The sequence below is a fragment of the Podarcis tiliguerta genome (assembly GCF_965153285.1).
Source record: "Podarcis tiliguerta genome assembly, chromosome: 12".
In the NCBI taxonomy this organism is placed as follows: Eukaryota; Metazoa; Chordata; class Lepidosauria; order Squamata; family Lacertidae; genus Podarcis; species Podarcis tiliguerta.
This window is the reverse complement of record NC_139545.1, coordinates 3072921-3095118: the sequence shown is the minus strand read 5'-3', so window position 1 is coordinate 3095118 and position 22198 is coordinate 3072921. Positions and strand designations below refer to the sequence as shown.

The 22198-nt window shown below is 43.9% G+C and overlaps 1 protein-coding gene across 5 annotated transcripts in view; it reads right to left on the bottom strand.

Moving 5' to 3' along the window:
• COA1 (cytochrome c oxidase assembly factor 1) overlaps positions 1 to 22198 on the bottom strand; it is a 56844-nt gene that overhangs the window by 11948 nt on the left and 22698 nt on the right. For 2 of the 5 annotated variants that reach the window (XM_083407168.1, XM_083407169.1), the window contains exon 2: positions 1278 to 1333. The exons of 1 other annotated variant lie outside the window; for it this stretch is intronic. The gene's annotated coding sequence lies outside the window, so the exon portion shown is untranslated. Of the gene's footprint in view, positions 1 to 1277; positions 1334 to 4346; positions 4508 to 17182; positions 17372 to 22198 lie in introns of those variants that run through there. 2 more of the 5 variants (XM_083407170.1, XM_083407171.1) reach the window with 2 other exon arrangements.

Below are 22198 nucleotides of genomic sequence, written 5' to 3'. Positions count from 1 at the left end.
GGCTAGTGAAATGTCACCCTGAAGTAAAGAAAGTAAACCTTATGAGTGAATTTCACTAAGAAGGTGTGGGGAGGTATAAATAAGCCTGTGTCCAGTAAGTCCACAGTTGCCACACTTTAGCAGCTTTCACCTGCGTGTGCATAGACACAAGGCAGAAGTGAAAAACAGGAAGGTTTTGCAATGGTCTCTCCCCTCATCCTTTTAGTCTTCTGTCCTGCCCTTTTCATGTGGACCACATATTTGTCATTTTGTTCTGTCATGCAGACAGATGACAAATACACAGTGAAAGTAAAAGGGCATGAGTGACTAGCAGAGAATACCATTAAACAGCTGAGTACAGGAGGTTACAGCTGTTCCTTTGTTTAACAGATTACTGTGTTATTTGTATGAAAGGCTCTTATCCACCTCTGTGCAGTATGTAAACAAGCAGGACAACTATGAAAGTTGTAAATATTTTCAGTGATTTATGCGTATAAATCACAGGAATCCAAGTAGCAGAGTGAACAAGGCACACTGTCCTTTATTTAGCTCTCCTTTAAGCAGAGACCTGTGGCCCACCAGCTGCTGCTAGAGTACATCTCCCACCAACCCCGGCCAACGTGGCCAATGGTCAGAGATGGGAGTTGTGGTCCAGCAACACCTGGAGGGCCGCAGGTTCTGCCAACCCTGCCTTTCAGGGTAAATGCATGCTGTTTATAAGTAATCATTTACCAAAAAAACCACCATAAGCACAGCATAATTGAAACAGATTTATAAACTACCATCTCTAGATGAATCATAGTACCGTTCTGCATCTGAGGCTATGTGGACAGTCCCAATTAAATCGGAAAGAGTCACAGGATCAGCCACGCCTATGTGACTGCAATATTCAGGACACTCCATAGCAGAAGCTCTGTCTGCATAAACCACACTGAGATGGAATTAGCTGCAACTCTCATTAGCTTTGATGGGGTTGCCTAAAAATATTCACAATAGATCATGCCCCACGTTCCAAATAACAGTGACAGAAATGCACTGGTCTGTTGAAGGGGGACAGCTGTTTACAGAAGAGAAGTCCCTCAAGTCAGATGTTTCTTCATCTGGTGAGTTCTACCTTGCGTGAGTGGAATAAGAGGAAACACTACTAGTACATAAACATAACAATCCTTTCTCCTTCAGAATATCTTGGGGGAATGAAGGATACAAAAGCACCCCTAACTAGAATTTAACTTTCTTTTGTGTGCAGCAAGCGGCAGGGTGTACAAAAGGACAGAAGCCTATCATGATGATGTGCCTACCTTTTTACATTCCTCCTTTACAGATTGTTTGATCTTCTTAGTAAAGAACAGCTAATCTGAAATAAAAAACAGGATTTTTCAGCTCCTCTGCAACAGTAATATCTCTGTTTCCTGTAGAAGAAGAAGTAGGAGCAGATGACAAGACCTAACTACTACTTTGGGAGCCAGAAACATCTCTGCTTCTGGATCTTGTAGTCAAGATCACGTGTATATTCTGAAACATCTGTGCCTCATTTTTTATTCTGCTTATTCCCTCTTCCAGTCTCCCTTCTCCTATCTTGTCATTTTTTGTCTTAGAAAGTTATATCTTATTCATTCATAATTGACTCATGCAGGATGAAGTCGGCAAAACATTTTCTTGAAGGGGAACAGAGGCACAGAAGAATGAAACAATTGGAGAGCACAGAGAAAAGTAATGGTAGCTTTGTGTGATAAGGAACCGAGGCCTTGTCCTTCCCTCAGAAGGTTGTGGACTCTTTTTAAAGCAGAGGTTGGATGGCTAGCTGTCATGGATGCTGAGATTCCTGTACTAGATGACCCTTGGGTTCCTTTCCAACTCTATAATTCTTTGATTCTAAGTAGCCTTCCTCACACCCAAGAAGAGTCTGGTGAAGTTGGAAACAAGACATGAACTTAAGGAATCCTAATGTCATCGTAACAACTACATGCTAAAGAAATATATATTTGAACTGCCCTCTCTGTAAGTATCCTTTCCCTTGATGGAAACAGGTGCTTCCCACAGGTTTCCCACCGGCAGCCTTTGTGGTACATCTACCTAAGTCTTTAACCCTTCTCCTCCTCATGCCTCTCATCTCTGCAGAAAGGCATCTGAGAAAAGAGTTCTTGCAGAGAAGTGCTAGAAATCCCCTAGGAAAGCAATCTCTGGAAAACACTCATTCAAGGGTCCGACTCCTTTTTTACTTGGTTCCACAAAAAAACTATTTACAGGAGAGAAGTCCTCAAGTCAGATGTTTCTTCATCTGGTGAGTTCTACCTTGCATGTAGGAAACTTTAGGAAACTTTAGGAAACAAAAAAACAGAGAAACACCCACATCCCAAATATCCTGTTTGTGTTTTGGCCTCCTGACTTCCTTCAAGGATGCTGACTAAATTCTTGCCTTCCCTCAGGCTACCTCACCTATTCAAATCAGCCCCACCCAGATTATTTTGGCATCTTTGAAAGCAGTTTCTCTAAAGTGGATTTCGGCCTACATTGGGCTACTGGAAACCAACCTTAGTGATAGCTTTCTTAGAAAGTAAGGCTTCAGCAGAACTGCTGTCAAACATCTTATTAAATGTCACAATGGAAACGAATGGCCACTGATGTAGAAAATGGAAAACCATTTCCTTTCTTTAGTCTATATTGGTATCTTTCTCAGGTGACACTATTTGCATGTCTAACTTGGCTTGCTCATAAGAGACGAGTGCCTGAGACATCCTCACCTCCTAGTATGACGCCACATACTTGGTATGTTGCTTTCAGAAACAAGGCCTAGAAGTGCCATACAACATTTGTTTCTGAGTAAAATCAAAGGTTAGGAGTTGATAAACATTACTTGCTGGGGACTATTGACAACTTTGAGAAAAACAATGAAATCTCTCACTTTAGGAAACATTACAGGTTATTTTTGCCCATCTTACATATTGTTGCATGTCATCCCATGTCATCTCTGCTTGGTGTGAGATTCCAGGGGTTCCCGACACCCAGGGTTTGTGTTTCCTTTGGGAATGAGGCACAGCAGAGACGCTGGTAGTTTTATGATATATGGTTTATTTACACATATATACCACCAGAGTCTAGGACGCGGGTGGCGCTGTGGGTTAAACCACAGAGCCTAGGACCTGCCAATCAGAAGGTCAGCAGTTCGAATCCCCACGACGGGGTGAGCTCCTGTTGCTCGGTCCCTGCTCCTGTCAACCTAGCAGTTCAAAAGCATGTCCAAGTGCAAGTAGATAAATAGGTACTGCTCTGGCGGGAATGTAAACGGCATTTCCATGCGCTGCTCTGGCTCACCAGAAGTGGCTTAGTCATGCTGGCCACATGACCCGGAAGCTGTACGCCGGCTCCCTCGGCCTGTGAAGCGAGATGAGCGCCGCAACCCCAGAGTCGTCCGCCACTGGACCTAATGGTCAGGGGTCCCTTTACCTTTACCACCAGAGTCTACAATGGAGGGGTTCACAGCATTAACACCCCCAAGAGGGCCTTGCCTGTCCCATAGCCACAGCCTTGGATTCCAGCAGAAATCCGGCATGGCTCTCAGCTGCCTAACCTGCAGCCTTGCTTCTACCTTCAACTACACACAACTCAACTCTCCAACTCTGGCCTTTCTGTTTCCCATTCTTTCCCCATTTAAAAGGCAGCTGCAGGAGAAAAGGATTTGGATCAGCGCCTGGAGGGAATTCTTTAAAAATCCTTTCTCCCCATGCTGATTACTGGATTTGTGCGGAGGGAAATTTGCAGGCATTAAAAAACAACCACCACATGCTTGAAGGGCCCCTCCGTATTTTATGTGATTGGGCCAAAGTCATGGGGTGGGGGCTATGATGGCTGCCCCTGCTAAGCAATAGGCCCTGCTAAGCACTACAGGGGACTGGAGTAGATCAGAGAAACAAAAGGTGGAAGCAGGAAGTGGAGAACATTCACAGGCTCCTCCTTGCAAGAGAGATGGCTCTTAAACCCTAGTCCTAGATTTAATTATTGTATCGCTGCTCCCAAGGATCCTTAGCAAGTTCAGCAAAACAGAATGGCCAACAACCATAAGTGACAGACATTTCCATGTGCCTGTTCTCTCACCTTCCCACCTTTCATTTGCCATTTCATGGCACCCTGTTTTTCAATTCCACTTGTTTACACCATGTCGGTGGTACCTTTAGCATTTGGTTAAGATTAGCACTTACCCTTTCCGCCATACACGCATATAATGCTGCCCAAACATACTTCCCCAAGTAGAAAAAGAAACTGAATATATAACGTTTTGATACTTGCGTAAGAATTAACCATTCAAAGTAGCCCAGCAAATTATCAGGCACGGTGGGTGGGAGGAGACCCTCACTATGTAAAACATTCACCGAGTTCTGACGCCCTTTCTGCCCCGTTAGCTGATCCTTCTTGATGCCATTTTTTCTCTTTCTTCTCCACACCCTGATTTGATCCAAACTGGTTTTCTGTTCACTGATGGACTTACTGCATCATGCTGACATCAACAAAAATCATGTGCATTGCCCTGGTGCTGAGGAGAAGCGGGAAGAAAAAGGTGACACCCAGAAGGATGTGTCTGCAAGCCTGATAAGACAGGAGGCACTTTTCAACTCTCGTCAAAACTAATACAAAATGAGGCTGCATTGAAACATTTAGTCTTGTTCATTCCATTTCTAATGTTATATAATAATATTTGATATTTATCTAGTTTCAGCTTCTGACTATATTTAAAGTCCCGCAGGAATAACTTTTTAAAAAATGCAATAGATGTACCATGATGCTATTCAATCATTTAATAACGAATTCTACCATCTTGTGGTATTATTTTTCAGAATGGCACCTATGTCAACACAGCTGACCCTATGATTGCTCTTTGAGAACAATATTTCATCTACATACACCTGGATCTTAGTTGTCATTCTGGGGTTTGTTTTTGGGGGCTGTTGCAGTTTGGTGCTGCTTTGTCTTTTTAATCATCAGCTGTTCAGAACACTTGGAAATAAACACTGTTCTATATATACACATTAAAACTTTCTCATTTTAAATGAAATCCTCATGTAAAGCGCTGGGCCTCTCACTTCTTTATTTCTCATAAAAGAAGCAACATTTCTAATGGTTCAGAGCCTGGTCATAGATGATCTGCTTAAGCCCAAATCCAGCATGAAAAGATAAATCGGTACTTTCCTCAACGTGGGTGACTGCCGTTCTTATGAAGTGTTTTAGGTTCCTCATAAAATAAAAGTACTTTAAGTGCAGATGAGAAGCAAGGATGAGCAAAGGAATGCAAATCTCTGTTACATAATACTACTCTGAATTTTATTGCTGCTTGAAGGGGGAGGAAAATGAAAAGGTTAGACACTATAATAGTGGGGTGTGTTATAAAGAATAACAGTGCAATTATATCACTGTTGCTGCTTTAGAGCACTGAAGTTAATTGTAGTCACTGGTGAATCGATCACCATCTTCATGCTTCTTCACAGGCAAAGTGAAGCAAGCAAGTCCATCCCAGCACTCTGGAAGGCTAATAGGCTTCTTTTATGTCCCTTGTCCCTGGTTACTTCTATTTCAAACATTATCTCATTACCGGACCAGTTTATAAGAACTGCTTTATCTCCTTATCAGCCTAACCACAAAAACACATGTTGTGCTTGTATTGGAAAGCTATATGGAGCACGTGGTCACAATGGGAATTGGCACAAAACCAAGGATCAACATAGTTATTGGGGGCAACACATTATGTCTGAGGCAGAGATATTCATGTGACTGAACTCTATGACATACACAGGGAATGGCCAATATATGCAGGGATACAATGAATAAAACACATTATAGAAACTGGCTTTCACTACTTATTAACAATTCCCAAAACCATGCATTGATTCATCTAGTCTTCCATTTGTTGGGTGGAAATTTACCCATGAGGTGAATAATAAAATAATCAGCTGGGTGTCTAAATTCAAAACGGGGAGCTAAACACATTCTCCAGCAGGAGAGAGTTCCCAGTAGCAGAGTTTAAACTCACAGAAGTTAAGCAGCAGCACAGGGTTAGGAATATAGGTTGTTAAAACTATTTTCGTACCTCATTTAGTTGCATACAGCACTCCCTGTTTTCTACCCCTCTTGCAAAGAGCAGAAGTATGTTTAAAACATTTTATTTACAAAACATTCCAAAGGTCAGATTCATGCATTAATTCAGCAGCAACAAGGAGAACACAGGCAAAATACTCTTGGGCAGTGCTTTTTTCCCTGGGGGGACGCAGGGGTACACATACCCCTAAACATTTTGTGAATCTAACTTTGGCCTCATTGAGGGGCAGTATTTCAATATGAGTAGGAAAAGGAGAGTACCCCTAAACATTTTTTAAGAAACAAAGCACTGTTCTTGGGTATAAAATACAGAAAGATAACTTCAAACATGTTCTAAGCTTGGAGCAGGCTTAAGATACGTCCTCCTGGCAGGTTACATGGCATGGAGAAACAGGAAACAGGAAGAGAAAAGCTTCACTTCCTCATCAGAAAAAGGGTGGCATGACCTAGCTGAGTCTAGGAATCCATCTCTATTACCTTAACCCCCTCATGAACAACTAGCGCTCATGCATGGTTGATTTTGACTGAAATTTCCCACACCATTGCTGCCAGATAGGTTTTCCAATTGAATTATGAGCAGCAGGAAGAATACTGAGTTGCCAAAGGTCATCTGCTTAAGAGGTCTGGCAACTTACATGAGAAGTAATTATGCAACACTTTTAAAAAACAAAGAGACAGAAGCATATTAAAATGTTGTAGTATTATATATTACCAAATTAGTCACACTCAGACCACATTATGACCAACACAACCAAAACCAAACAAAAAAAACACACTTTGCTACCTAATTTCTGATCTCCTACATATTTCCTTTCCCAGTAATGGAAAAATTAACCTACCTCCCATATTTCCTATGCTTTACATATTAACATATATAATCAATTATAATCTTCCACTATCTGATGAAATCTTTGCTCTTTTCCCAAACTGAACAACTAGAATTCTAGCAGCAATTTAACAGATAGTTTCCTAATTTGGCATCGTGAACCCAGCTCCTCTAAATACACCAACATCACAAGCACAACAGGTAATGGGATCTACCCAAAAGGAATTCACCAACATCACAAAGATAAAACTCTGCCGTACCAAATTCAGGTACCTAGGGGTTCAAATAACCTGAAACCTCAACAAAATATACCTCCACAATTACAAGCCCCTGTAGCGACAAATCAACAGAGACTTGAGGAAATGGAACAACACCAACTTCACCCTCTCAGACAAAATAGCTATGATCAAAATGACCACCCTCCCAAAACTAACCTATTTATTCCCAACCCTCCCAATCTGGATTCCCCAACTCCAGAAGTAGCAGAAAAAACTACACTCGTTTATTTGCTCACCTCAGAACTGGCCCTACTGAACATCTTCTAAGATCATAGCGACCACTCACATCACACAGAGCCCATAACCCACCTGCTCTCAGCAGCCAGAAGCCTCACAGCCGGACACTGGAGAGACCGACCTGTCAGGAGTAAACTTGAACCAATGGTATTTATTTGTATGGGAAATGGCCTTGCTAGAAAAGCTAACCAATAAACTGAAACTGACACAGGGACAAATAGAAGAGGACGCCTTCGCCTGGCTTCCCTTTATCACATACACAGCCCAGCGAGACAACAAGAGGAATCCACCGACAACATACGAACATGCCTCCTCCTCCTCACAAATGCAAACAAACCCCACTGCAGACAACCGCATACAACCAACCACACCCTGCCCCCCCCCAAGAAGATGCAATAATTGAACAGAAATACAGTGGTACCTTGGTTCTCGAGCTTAATCTGTTCCGGGAGTCCTGTTTGACTTCCAAAACCATTCAAAAACCAAGGCACGGCTTCCAATTGGCTGCAGGAGTTTCCTGCAGTCAAGCAGAAGCCGCGTCAGATGTTCAGCTTCCCAAAAACACTAACTTCTGGGTTTGCGGCTTTCGGGAGCCGATTTGTTCAGGAGCCAAGCCATTCTAGAACCAAGGTACCAATGTAAATGAATAGAAAAAGAACCTACCCAGCTGACGTTGACACAAAACCCCACAAGTACACTATACAAAAGAATATAAGCCTCACCAACCCACCCCTCCTCTCCCCCCACCTTATACAGTGGTACCTCGGATTACAGACGCTTCAGGTTACAGACTCTGCTAACCCAGAAATAGTGCTTCGGGTTAAGAACTGTGCTTCAGAATGAGAACAGAAATCGTGTTCCGGCGGTGTGGCAGCAGCAGGAGGCCCCATTAGCTAAAATGGTGCTTCAGGTTAAGAACAGTTTCAAGTTAAATACAGACCTCCAGAACGAATTAAGTACTTAACCTGAGGTACAACTGTACTGTACTCAACACTTAAGTTCTCACGACAAATGTAACTTATCTGTAAGAAAGACTGTACAAGCTGGAAAAAAGAGACAAGGCGTGTACTTTTGTAAACGAACAAAATCATTCATAAAATAAGAACAACAACAACAATAATAATTAGGATCATCCCCACAATTATTTTCATTACCAGATAAAATTTCACTCCATTTTTTTTTTTTTAATTTAAGATTGCATCTAGTCTTGTATGCCTAAATCACCAGCAGTCAGGAGACACTTTGAGATATATTTGTTTTAGCCCCAATATCGAAATAATCTATTCCAAAATCAGTCTTGCTCATTCTATATTACAGACTGGGTGGGTCTTTCAACCGATGTTGAAAGACAGCAGCTCACCTTAGCCTCCCTATGAGTTCATAGCTGAGCATTGATTTGAACTTGCCCCTTGCAGCTCCAAATCAGCTCTTCATCGCCCTGTAACACCTACTTGGACGCGGGTGGCGTTGTGGGTAAAAGCCTCAGCGCCTAGGGCTTGCCAATCGAAAGGTCGGCGGTTCGAATCCCCGCGGCGGGGTGAGCTCCCGTTGTTCGGTCCCAGCGCCTGCCAACCTAGCAGTTCAAAAGCACTCCCGGGTGCAAGTAGATAAATAGGGACCGCTTACTAGCGGGAAGGTAAACGGCGTTTCTGTGTGCGGCTCTGGCTCGCCAGAGCAGCGATGTCACGCTGGCCACGTGACCCGGAAGTGTCTTCGGACAGCGCTGGCCCCCGGCCTCTTGAGTGAGATGGGCGCACAACCCTAGAGTCTGTCAAGACTGGCCCGTACGGGCAGGGGTACCTTTACCTTAACACCTACTTAGCACTAAAACGTTTCGCTGCAGATTAAAAGGTGTTGAAACACAGACACACATCTTTGATGTCCATCATCAGTATTTGACCACTTTAGAGGATTTTAAACTTCTTGAATGTTGTCCATGGTTATTTATCCACCAAGGGGCTCAGGACGGGGTCCCTGGTTCTTTGCTCACCCTATTTTACCCTTGGAGCAAGCCTGCCAGGGAGGTTAGACTGAGAGACAGGGACCATCCCAAGGCCACTGAGTGAGCTTTGAGGGCCCCAAATAATGTAGACATTGCTCTGAATCCATCACGTGAAGCGTGAGGGTGGTGGGGAGGAGGCCTGGATCTAAAGACATGATATGTTGATCTGATTTTTCTGCTGTGGGCTTAATTCACTCCAAGGGATTTACATTTTGGTTGTGTGCCTGCATTTAGATAGCTAAAGGGGCAAAGTAAATCTAGCAGCTTATTTGCTTTAAAAAAATAAAGAAAAGAACCGCACACTCTTAATTGCCTTCAAGTCAAACAATACAGGGCATCAGGACATCTTTTGGATTTAGCTGAAGCATAGAAAAGTCCTCCTTGGCTCTGCTCTAATGATTCCCTGCAGTGAACTACAACCTTGTAACCAGCTTGACAGCAAATACTGTTCTGCATTTATTAATACTCCACGTTATTTGCAGAATGACATGTTCCAAAGCAGGAACCTCACCTGCCCTCACCTGCCCCTGTGAAAGGGTGTCAGATTGTTGCCCCGGCTCTCTGATGATAACACACAAATATGTGTTTCTAGCAAGCTGCTGTCATATCATTTTAGAATTCAATCTTCAATGTGCCACATCTCCTGCCAAGCGGCTTGAAAACCCAAGGCTCTTCCTTGCTTTTTAATTTCCTCTCAAAGCAAAGGAGCTGTGTGTGTATCTCTGTGTTATTCTTATAATGGAAACCCTACTCTTACAGAAACTTACATCAACAAAATACGTTAATCAAATTCAGAAACTGTTCCCCCTTGCTCTCCTCTTGGAACGGAGATGCTTCCCCCCCCCTGCCCCCCCTCTCACACCTCTTCTCCTTCCTTCTGCTTTGTGGTCCTTGGGTTATTTTTAGCTATCAATAATGGGTCAACTATGTACATATTCAACCCAAACAACATTTCGTTAAGCAAATAGAGGGAGAAAAATCAATAAAGGGAAGCATTTGGCAGCTCAGTGTACAGGAAATTATTTGCATTCTCAGCTTCAGATCAATAATATTCCTTCCTCCACTGGTCCAACAGGAAATCATCTTTCTGAACATTATCTGGAAAGTTATCTTCACCAGTAATTTAGCACTTTTTTAACCTTGGACAACGTAACAGAGTATTCTGCTGTTGACTTAGTTTAAATACCTTTTATTTTCTGTTCTACCAAGTATCTATTTCTGCCTTGTTGGCAGCAGGTCTGTGCTTGTCATGCTGGCGGGTTTGCATATATTTGTTCTAAACAGGGATACCTCAAGGCTGTCCTCACCATCTGGGGGGCCCCTCACTCCCTCCCCATAAACAGCACCTGGTATCTCCTGACTATGCAGAGTGGAAGAGTGGATCTCCTCCCCCACCCCTCTGTAGAAGCTTTATAGTAAAATTGGCATAAATTATTATTTCTAAGTAATATTTATTTCTAAAAAATAAAAATGCACACAAACAGGCATACATTGCTCAAGATTTGAAGAATGATTTAAATCAAGAACCCAAATATACACTGAGCTGTTTTTCCACCTTAAGACCTAGTCCTGATTTTTATCTTACTATGAGATTGTTTGAAGCTCCACACTCTCCAAAGTAATATGGCGTTTCAGGGCAGTCTTTGAAAGGGCCAAGGTCCCTGTCAATTTCACAGACTTACACTATTGTTACAAGTATGCAAATTTAGCATGAGGGAACATAGTTTCATGTTCCCAAGTTGGGGTGGGAGGAGATACTCTGCAGTCTAAACTGCATTGGGGGGGGGGGGGCTAAACTAAGTGTTAAATGTGGTGGGTGGGTGTGTTTAGAAGTATTCAAATCTGAGATTCCCCACCCGCAGACTGAAGTAGCACAGCCCAAGAAGAAATTGAGCACCTTAATCTCTTTTCATCTCTCTCTGTTATCTAAAACTGCCTTCACCCCATTTTTGCTGACCCAAACCTGGGAGTCCTCCTGAGCCAGAGTCTGAGCAGCATCCCTGCAACAGAAAGGAACTGCCTTCTCATCCTCCCAGGGCTGGGCTACCCCAGACGGCTCCCAAGCAGAGCTTCTGCCTCTGAAAAACATGTTTATCGTTCGGGAAGCCTTTCCCCTGCACAAATACCCTGCCAGAAGGTTAGATGAATTAATTGTTCAGCATATGTGCGCCGGTCTCCTGTGTGCCGGGTTGGCTCTCTTACCACTCCAGGTGCGCTCCCTGGCTGAACGGTGCCAACTCAGAGAGCAGCTTGGGAGGGGCTGGGAAGGCTTTGCTGCAGCTCCCCTGCCTACTCACAGGACGCAAGAGTAGGAGCTGACTTGCTTTGCAGCCACTGGCCCCAATCTAGGTCACTTCCTGTTGCCAGAAGAGTTGTCAGGATCTTTATCAGTCCTGATCCTGATCTTGACCCTTGTGCAGCAGCATTAGCAAGTGAAGAAACATCTCCATCCTATGAGGAGCGTCAACTGCGGATCGTTGCCACTCAAGCTGCTGGTTAAATAGGCGCAGAAGCAGGCCCAAGTAGCCTTTGCTGGTCAGCAGGCAGCCCCAGCATTGTGGCCCAGCCACAGCCTTTAAGTTCCTTCTTTCATTTGGGACTTTCAGCCTGTAAGGTTTTAAAAATTCCTCTGGCACATTCCAGGGACTGCCCTGCCATGTGCTTCCCGTGACTGGAGTGGAACATTTTTCACAGCTCCCTGTCACATGAAAACAGGTCTCAGCTACTTTTTCTTCTGGCATATCTGTTGTGCCTTTGACATCTGTACAGGAGGCAAATAAAGCTTTTCCTGCAATGCAGGTAAAAGTCATAGCATACCACCCATCAAGTTTTTGCTGCCTAACATACAGCTATTATATGGGGGGCAAGTAGGAAGTGCCTGTTGTATCCTGAAACAATCTACTTCAGAACAGTGCCACTGTTGTAACTAAAACTCCGGAAAATGTCATTTGAGGACCATAGGTAAAACTTTTCTGAAAGGAGAGACACAACACAACTTATTCCTTTGCAAATGGGAAGCAATTGCAATGCATAAATAAGAGATTTCAAAAGCCACAAAATGATTGATCTAATATTGTTATGCGCAGGAAACTCTGCTCCTGTCCCACCTAAGGCTGAGTAAACCTTGATTGGAGTCTTGAGGTGGTGAAGGGTGTGTAGAATCACAAAGCTGAAAGGGACCTAAAGGTCATTGAGCCCAATCCCCTGGATGCAGAAATCTCATGTGACTAATTCTCATCAGCTGGGCAGGAGGAGAACATTCAACACAGGCTGCTTGTTAGACGGCAACGTTCAAACTGTTGCCAGGGGTTAAAATGTAATTGCCTTTTTAAAGGCTCCCCAAACCCCACCCCTGGCATGTGTGAACTAGTAAAAGAACTGATCTTTTTCTTTTTCCAAGTGCTGATAAGCCTAAAAGTTGTCTGTAGCTTCAAAACACAAACTGTGCCCTTTAACTTTCTTCTGAAAAGTCATCCAGGGGAGCCCAACATTGGTCATGTTTATAAACAGGAAATACAATTGTGCATGGAAAAAATACAAAGTTAAGTTTCATCCCCCAAAATGATGCACAGTGCCAGCCTGGTGGCTGGATCTACTTCCCCATCCCTGGATTAGCAACACCATTTGAGGTGACCGAATCCACGGGCACAGCCACTGCACACAGCAGCTCACCAGCAGAATTGCTCACCAGCCAAAACCAGTCTGACCAGTGACACAGTCTTTTGCCAGATAACCAATTTGGGGTTCTAAAATACTCAGAAGTTTTACCTTGATTCTTGACCCTCCAGTTTTGTTGTTCTTTTGGATCCATCCTCAATTCTACTGCAAGGTGTTTTGCCTTGTTTGTTCTATGAGAAGGAGGGGAAAGCGGTTCTTTTTAAGCTTGTCATTGAATGACCTTTTGTCATCTACAAGGTGTCCCTGTGCACTTATGGTACTTTCCCTTTCATAAGGAAGCAGGAATCATGAATTGGGCAGCAGCAGTGGGGGGGGGGGGAGAATACTGGGAAGGGCACACACGGGGCAACATGCATGGAGAGCATTTGGAAAGAACCATCTCCATACCTGAGGGATGCCTGCCCTTCTCTCCTACTTTGGTGCTTACGACGGCAAGGGGACGCGGGTGGCGCTGTGGTCTAAACCACAGAGCCTAGGGCTTGTAGATCGGAAGATTGGCGGCTTGAATCCCCGCAACGGGGTGAGCTCCCGTTGCTCGGTCCCAGCTCCTGCCAACCTAGCAGTTCGAAAGCATGTCAAAGTGCAAGTAGATAAATAGTTACCACTCCAGCGAGAAGGTAAACGGCGTTTCCGTGAGCTGCTCTGATTTCGCCAGAAGCTGCTTAGTCCTGCTGACCACATGACCCAGAAGCTGTCTGCGGACAAACGCCGGCTCCCTCGGCTAGTAAAGCGAGATGAGCGCCGCAACCCCAGAGTCATCCACGACTGGACTTAATGGTCAGGGGTCCCTTTATCTTTATGGCAAGCCTACAGGTTCATTGCCCCTTAAAAGCATATTTGCTTGTTCAGTGAGAAATTATTTTTTTTAACAGTACACCTTGGGGTGTGAAGAACCCCCCCACCCCGATATGAATTTGTCCTAGTAAATAATGCTGCCTGCATCTAGACGCCAAAGGTTCTCCACACCCAGCACAGCCCAAGGGATGAGGGGTGCTCTACATTTTCCTGTTTGCTTAACTTTTTAGTTGGCATTCTGTTAATGTTGTCAATATTATTTTATAGATATAAAAGTCATATTGATTTGTCAATCATATAACATTTGCTGTAATTGTGATATTTAGCTTATTTTTTAGTTGCTGCTTGGTTAAAAGTGTTTGATAGATTTTACTGATTATTTGTTAATTATTTTATATGACATATGCTGTGTTATGTTCTATTGCATTTTTATGTTATTGTTATATATTGTTTGAAAGCCGCTTTGGGATTCATCTCAATGAAAAGCAGCATAGAAATACAATACATTAAATTAAATTTTAAAATGAAGGGAAAATGATAGGTTTCCTCTCTTTCTGCACTAGTGCCTTTGCCCCTTTTCATCTTTGCTCTACAGGCCAACATAGCCAGAATAACGGGAAAGAGAAGTCAGACCATTAGACCAGGACAGACGACTCGTCCACCCAGCTCAGTGCTGCCTGCACTGACTGGCAGGGGCTGCTGGGGTCTCAGACAGAGGCCTTTTCCAGCCCCATCTGGAGATGCCAGGGACAGAACCTGGGACCTTATTGCAGGGAAAGCATGTGCTCTACCACTCAGCTAGAGTTGTTCCCCCAGTAAATTACACACATTGTAGCAATTGTTACCTTTGAGGTCTCTAAACCCTTTTATTGGAGCACCAAAATACCTTTAACAGACTCACTATATAATGCATTGTACCAGATGGGCCTATCCAACAAGCAAAAACTTTGAGGGAAATTGCACTTGGGACCAGTTCTGATGTCTGATGCTCAAGAAATTGTAGATTTTCAGAAGCAATCCTGTGACCATAGAAACGGATGGTCTATGTACCTTTTCCAAGAGCATTTCTCTGGGTAGAATTTGGCACCTCACAGGACAGTTCCCCCAGCAGACATGTGGATATGCTAAAGAGATCGCTTCAAAAAAAGGTCACACTGCAGGTGCACATTCACCCACTGACAGAATAGGCAAGTGAGCCATAAAATAACAAAGGAGGGAAATGAACCAGGAGCCATAAGACAAATAGATCTGGGAGATACTTTCCTAACCACAAATTCAGTAATAAGTTAAAGTGGGCTGCAAGCTTTTGGCAGAGGCAAATACTGATTGGTGATGCTACAGGTTTAGAGTACAGATGTTGCTTTTTTAAAAGGAACTTTGGTTTTGATGCATTATTATATTAGGAGATGTGTCTTTCTTTCCTTCTAAGAGTGAGAAGTATTTGCTTAGAATGAGTTCTCTTTTGCTATTTTCTACAGCCCTGTTCTGCTGTTTGCACTGGCTTAGAGCGTGGAAGAGGGCTCCATGGCTAGCCTCTTCAGCCTCCTCTTCCACTGAATATTTAGGAACCTTCTCCACGCCTTTAGGCAAAGGGGGGGGGGCATTAAGGTTGGGCTTGCATGCACCCTTCCTCCCCACTTTAAGGGGGGAAATAAGTTTCTGAAAATTCCTTTATAGTTTTTCCTACATATGGTCCCCACATGAAAAGGGCCAATATCCCATAATGTCAAACCTGCATTGAAGTCTTGGTAATAATATGCACATTTATTGAAATCTGATTCAGAAGATCAATAAAGTAAAAATGCTTTAAACCAGCTGACAACTGTAAAATGTATGACATCAAAACTAACGTATTGGTTCTCTGTGAAACAGCAGTGTAGCATGGTTTGCTGGCGCCTGAGGCAGGCTGGCATGGGCACACACCACAGGGGGCACCAAGCCGGCCACCAGAGCACACACGCCCAACTGTAGCCAAGCGGGGCCACGCTATGCCACCTGCCTGCCAGTGCAGGGGGGAGCCCAGCCAGCCACCCCCACCCCTGGACCACCCCAGCTCACAAAGCAGCTTGCGGCTGGCAGAGCAGTGTGAGAAGGAGGCAACAGCCACGCACCCTTCGAACCTAGCCTTGTGAAGCAAGGGAGAGTCTGGGATCAAAGGGCGCATGGCTGTTGTGTTCTTCTCCCACCACCCTGCCACCCTGGCGTTGCTGTGTGAGGCTGGGATCTGATCTGAACATTTTGCCTGGTGAATCCTCTGGCAGGGCAAGGAGCCAGATGCTCAGCACCGCCCCAGAAAAATGCACCCAGGACTGTCAACCCGGCAGCCCCCACCCCCCTGCTGTGAAATAAAACAAACATTTGCCTCACTTACTTGAAATTGTGATCTTCCACTGTGTTGAAGAGAGGAATAAACTTGAAACCTAAAGTTCAGAAGGGGTGGGACAGAATCTCTCACTAACAGTGAACCCCTATCTTGCCCATCTTAATATCTTGGCAAATGTGCTGAATGATGAGCTGATGTGCTGAAACATCTGTTTCTTCATCAGACAAAATGTTTAAAAGCAGCTTGTTTCCTAAATGGGGAATTTGAATGCCATCCTTTACAACTTGCTAGGCCACTTGGCACAACCACAATGCAAATATTTAAACAGCACTGCAACTCCAGCCCTTAATCAGTAAGAGATAGCAATAGTGAAAGTAATACAAAAGTAAAACGAAGCAGAGATAATTGCTCCCATTTTAATCAGTTTTGCACTCCTTTGCAAAGAGGTGTGAATTCTCACTAATGAAGGGACAAAAATGTTTATGACTAGCACAAGCTCCTTCATTTTGATTCAGGGTTAAATAGTACTGCTTATATGCAGAAAACAAAAAGGTTCAGTAAGCAGCTATCATGGAGAAGTAAAATACATCAAGCTAGATCACTCGTCGTTAAGGGGATCTCTCCAAGAACAAAGATTAAAAATTAAAAATGAGTATTCTTAATGTTAACTCTGAGACGCTCACTCTGTTCTCTGACATCAGATCAAGAACCACTTGGATGTGGTTCCTAAACCAGAAGGAGGAACTTCAGGGCAAGGGGAAAACCAACCTGGCCCCATCCATCAGCCAGACAAGGAACAGCTTGAGGAATCTCCACAACCAGACAGAACACTCCAATCTCCAGTTAGTTACCCTGCGGCTGCAGAGCAGAAGGGAAGCTCTCTCTGGCCCACTCCACAATCCAGGGGACCAAAAGCCACTGAGAGGCAGCCCCCACCCCCTGCCTCCCAGGAAAAACTTCATGGCAAGGGGAGGACTAACCTGGCCCCATCCACTGGTCAACGAAAGAGCAGCTGCAGGAAGCTGGCCTCCTCTCCTGTCTGCTAGAAAGATTAGTCTGTCCCAATGACAGCTGGGAGCACGGAAGCCACGTGGGGGAAGGACACTCTGGTCCCATCCATTTCCTTGAGGAAGAAGAGCCATTCAAGTAGCAAGAGCAGCAGGTGAAGGTCAACCTGGCCAAAACATAGGTATAAATGGGTATCTAGCCATTTATTGTTTGTAAAGGCAGTCTTCCTTTTTTTTTTCAATTGATGGGAGTTGCTTTTGGAAACGGGACTTGTCTGAAATGTGCAATAGATATATACTAAGTAAATTCTAAAATTACATATATACAAAGTCATTGTGTCCTGCTAATTAGGAGTTTGCACTTAATACATTTGTCCTGAGCAGGACTTAGGGTGCACTCAGGGGTGGGGAGTATGGACCTCGTTTGCCTTATTATAATGCTAGAGGATCTGCTTTACTCCAAAGCAGACGTTAACATTTTGACTTGGTTTTGAACCTTGCTGTTTTCATCACACTAGGACTTGTACAGCACTTTAAAAAGTATTCCATGCAATGCTTGGGTCAGCCCTCAAAATGACCCAAAGACTTCTGCTCATGTGCAGTTATGTTTGAGATTAGGCAGAATATTTTTCATGTTTCTGGAAGGACAGTGCCTAAACTTTTCATTTCAGAAATTCACTGACAAACTCACAAAAAAGCTATCTAGAAATAATAGTGGCAGCATTTCCCCCCCCCCCCCATTCCTCTACATTTAAGACAATGCCAAGGAAGATAAAGTAGAGGGTGCCATATGTAGGAATTTTCAGAAACTTATTCCACCCCCCAACTTATTTAAGGTGTGTATCAATACAGAAGAATGGGAACTCATATAATTATCAAACTAACTTATTTTTTCTCCATTTAATCTACATGGAAAACTTTATAAGCACAAGTGATTTAAAATATGCTTCAAAGATGGGGAAATAATGATCATACAATGCGATGTTAATTTATTTGTTGCACACAGCCGTCACCTATTCCAGACTGAATATGAACTACATATTCATTCAACCCCCCCCCCCAAAAAAAATTCAGCAGCTTCTTAGTGAATTCTGAACCAGATTTTTCTATACAGCTGGAGCTGTTTCATAAAGATGGTTTACAGGCATTAAGCAACTGAACCTGAAAATGGCTTGGGAATAATTACTATCAGCCAGAGGCACTTTCCATCAGCACTCCTGGAAACAGCTTATTTTAGCTCTGTGGCTTTGCTTCTCAAAACACCCATTGCAGGAGGGGGCTTCCAACAGTTTACAGCTTTGAGGATCACGTGACATAAAGCAAGTACCTGCATCAATGGAACATTTCACAGCACATGGCAGTACATCAACAACTTGACAGACTTGCCTGAACGGTTCCCTTTCTTTGCCTCTGTGTTTTCACCTTTGTTGACTGCACTTTAGAAAAAAGGCTTTGAGCAGTTCTGGCGCAGAAGAAACTCCACTGATCTGGACTGAAGTTGTCCCTGCCCTTTGCCTGCTGTATGCAACTCTCCCCAGATTCTGAAGCTAAAAGGTTTGAAATTGTGGTTGCAAACCATGGTGCAGACCTAATATTTCCCTGTGATTGATGCTGATGAGAAACAAAGAGGGAATTTGCACAGGAAAGAAGGAGAGAGGAGGAAGGCCACCTCTGATTTGGTCATAAAATCAGCAGCCCTGTGATATCTGCACCAGGCAAGAGTTGGTGCTTTTTGCTGTTGTTCTCAGAGGATAAACGGCAGATAGAAAGGCAAAGAACAAAAATTAAAAAGCTATTCAGGCAGCTTAAAACTTCATCAACTATATAACTGGAATTTTAAAAACAGCAGCATTAAAAGATACTTCTGGTGGTTCCCTCACTGCAAGAAGTGAAGTTACAGGGAACCAGGTAGAGGGCCTTCTCAGCAGTGGGGGCCACCCTGTGGGACGCCCTCCCACCAGATGTCAAGGAGATAAAGAAAAACACAGCCTTTAGAAGACTTTGAATGCATCCCTGTATCGGGAAGTGTTTAATGTGTTGGAAGCTGCCCAGAGTGGCTGGGGCAACCCAGCCAGATGGGTGGGATATATTATTATTATTATTATTATTATTATTATTATTATTATTATTAAAGCAACTAGTTCCTAGGAGCTTTCCATTTTACAACTATTTGGATTCATAGGAGATTGGACTCGAGGGCAAATAAACAGGGAAAGATGAAGAGGTGGTGGGCTCACCCGGGGACCCCCTTTATAGGGCCAGTTGTTCAGCCATCAACTTTGGATGCAGCCTCAACATCCCCACTGTTTTAACTCTGCTCCCTTTCTCAGGCAGCTATTGAGTGCTTCTCAGAATAGGCTTCTCTGGGCTTTTGTTTCTGGAAGATTCTGCTAGTCTCCCATTACGTATGGACCTGTCATTTTACCTGGACTTTATGCTAGCTGAGATCATTCTGCAAGTCAAGATGATCCCAAGAAGCTTTCACCCGGAACATCTGCACCATAAAACTCTCTCCTACCACTTTAACAACCATTGCTCCCCCCCCCCATGAATCATGGCAGCTGTAGTTTGTTGAGGGTGCTGAGAGTTTTTAGAAGACTCCTATTATTCTCCTCACAGAGCTAAAAGCTATTTGCTGCTGAGGCCACTTGTTCCTCCAGTGAGGGTGCTGCATCTAGGAGCACCCCTAGACTTTCAAAGTCTGTACTTGCTCTTCCAAAGCAAGTGCAAGTGCAGTACAACAGACCAGCTACCTAATTCCTAGACAATGGGACCCAGCAACCCACAGGATCTCTGTCTTGTTGGGATTTACTATTAGTTTATCAGCCCTAGTCCAGCCCATCACCAGATTCAAGCACAGCTCCAGGACCTGCTGTCAACAAGAAACAGAGCGTTGTGTCACCTGCATATTAATGGTACCTTGCTCCAGATCACCTGATCATCATTCCCAGAGGCTTCATATAGATGTTAAACAGCATAGCGGACAAGGCATAACCTTGTGGGACCTCTCAACACACATGCCATAGGACCAACCAGTGGTCTCCCAATTCTGCCTTCCAGAACCAGTCTACCATGCACTATATACCATACCAGTCTCCAACACCCAATTGACAGGTCTAGTCTAAGCACTGAAAGATCAAGGAGAAGCAACAAGATTGGAGTCTCCCTATCCCTCTCTTGATAAAGGTCATCCCTCAGAGGGACCAAGGCCATTTCAGCCATGGCATGCTAAGGCCACACTGTGTTTTGAACTGGGTATGTAAATGAAGCAAACAAACGAAATAAATCCCATATGCTGAAAATTGCCAAGATCCATCCAGTCCAAAACATGCCGACTGGATCAGACAGAACAGTTTTGCATCGGAGCATCTTGGTGGCAGCAGTAACAGCAGGTGACTTTAGTTTCACGGTTGACTGGTCAAGTCATATGAGGCCTGACTCTGCTCCATTTGCTACACATTTAATTAAAGAAACTAAGTTACATCACAACTGAAACATCCTGGACAGAGAACATAAACATCCTCAATTAAATATAATCCTTTTCAAGTAAGTGGCTGTGGCAGATGGCTAAGGAGATGCAATACCGGATACAGAAATGCAGCATTAGTACATTCAGTAAGTGCCTGGCTATACAGCTGACATGGTATAAACAATCATATTCAAGGAAGAGGAAATTATTCACTGCAGAAGAACACCGTGCTGACTGTTCAGCCAAGACCAGCGACTAGAAAGTAGCTGGTGCAGTTTTATAACACACACATTTGTGCAAGCAAGAACATGTTAGATATACGTTGGGTGAATTTTTGAGATGTGTTTATGTGAGACAATAATATCTTAGCACTTTGAGTTTACAAGGGGTTCCCTTGAGCAATTTTTTTCAAAGTCAGAGCCAAAATAAAGCTTTTTTAAAGCTTCAGAAATATATACTTTGAGCTCCTCAGCTCACCATGTACCAACTTAACAGTGCAAGACAGGAAGACCAGTAAAAGATGGCATCAGAATTTATTCTAATGGATCAACATTTGACGGCTTCGCATCTCCTTTCGATTCAAGTAGATGAAAGGCTGCTCAGCTAGACCAATCCAGAACATAGGAGAAACATCTGTACATCACTCCCAAAATGTGGGAGCTGGTTCTCTGTTGCAATAATATTTAGAAGCTTGGACTACAAAGTTTACCATTCATAAATGCTCATGGTCTAAATTTACTAGATGGAACACACAGGCGTGAAAGTGGGCTGCATCACTCCAGAGGCCAGAACAAACAGGTCTGGGCTTACCAAAGTGGCCTCCTGCAGACACACACGTGCCCATAGAGGCCTTTGACATTCTGTTGATTGAAGAGGTTGTGGTGTGTCTGGATGGATGTTCCCAGAGGGTGCTGCTTGGAGAGTGTTTATCAGCCCCATGGAGCCTTCAATGTGGGGTTCCACAGGGCTCAATTTTACCCCCTATATTGTCTTAACATCTACATGAAACTGCTGAGTGGGGTTATCCAGAGGTTTGGAGCACGTGGTCAGCAATATGCTGATGATACACAGCTCTACTTCTCATTTACATCTGCAGGTGAGGCAGTGGGTGTGCTGAACCAACAAACCAAAGTTCAATCCAGATAAGACTGAGGCCGTGTCAGTGGGCATTCCCTAAACCAGAGCCTGGGAGATTGCCTGCTCTTGATGGGGGTTCATTCCCTCTGAAGGAGCAGGTATGTAGCTTGAGGAAACTCCTGGATCCTTTGCTGTCACTTGACGCTTAGGTGGCCTCAGTGGCCCAGAGTGCCTTCCATCAGCTTCGGCTAGTGGCCCAGTTACGCCCTTATCTGGACAGGGACAGCCTAACTACTGCTATCTACGCTCTGGTAACCTCTAGGTTAAATTACTGCAATGTGTTGTATGTGGGGCTGCCTCTGAAGATGGTTTTGAAACTTCAGCTAGTGCAGAATTCGGCAGCCAGGTTGCTCACCGGGGCAAGACGGCTTGAGCATATGACA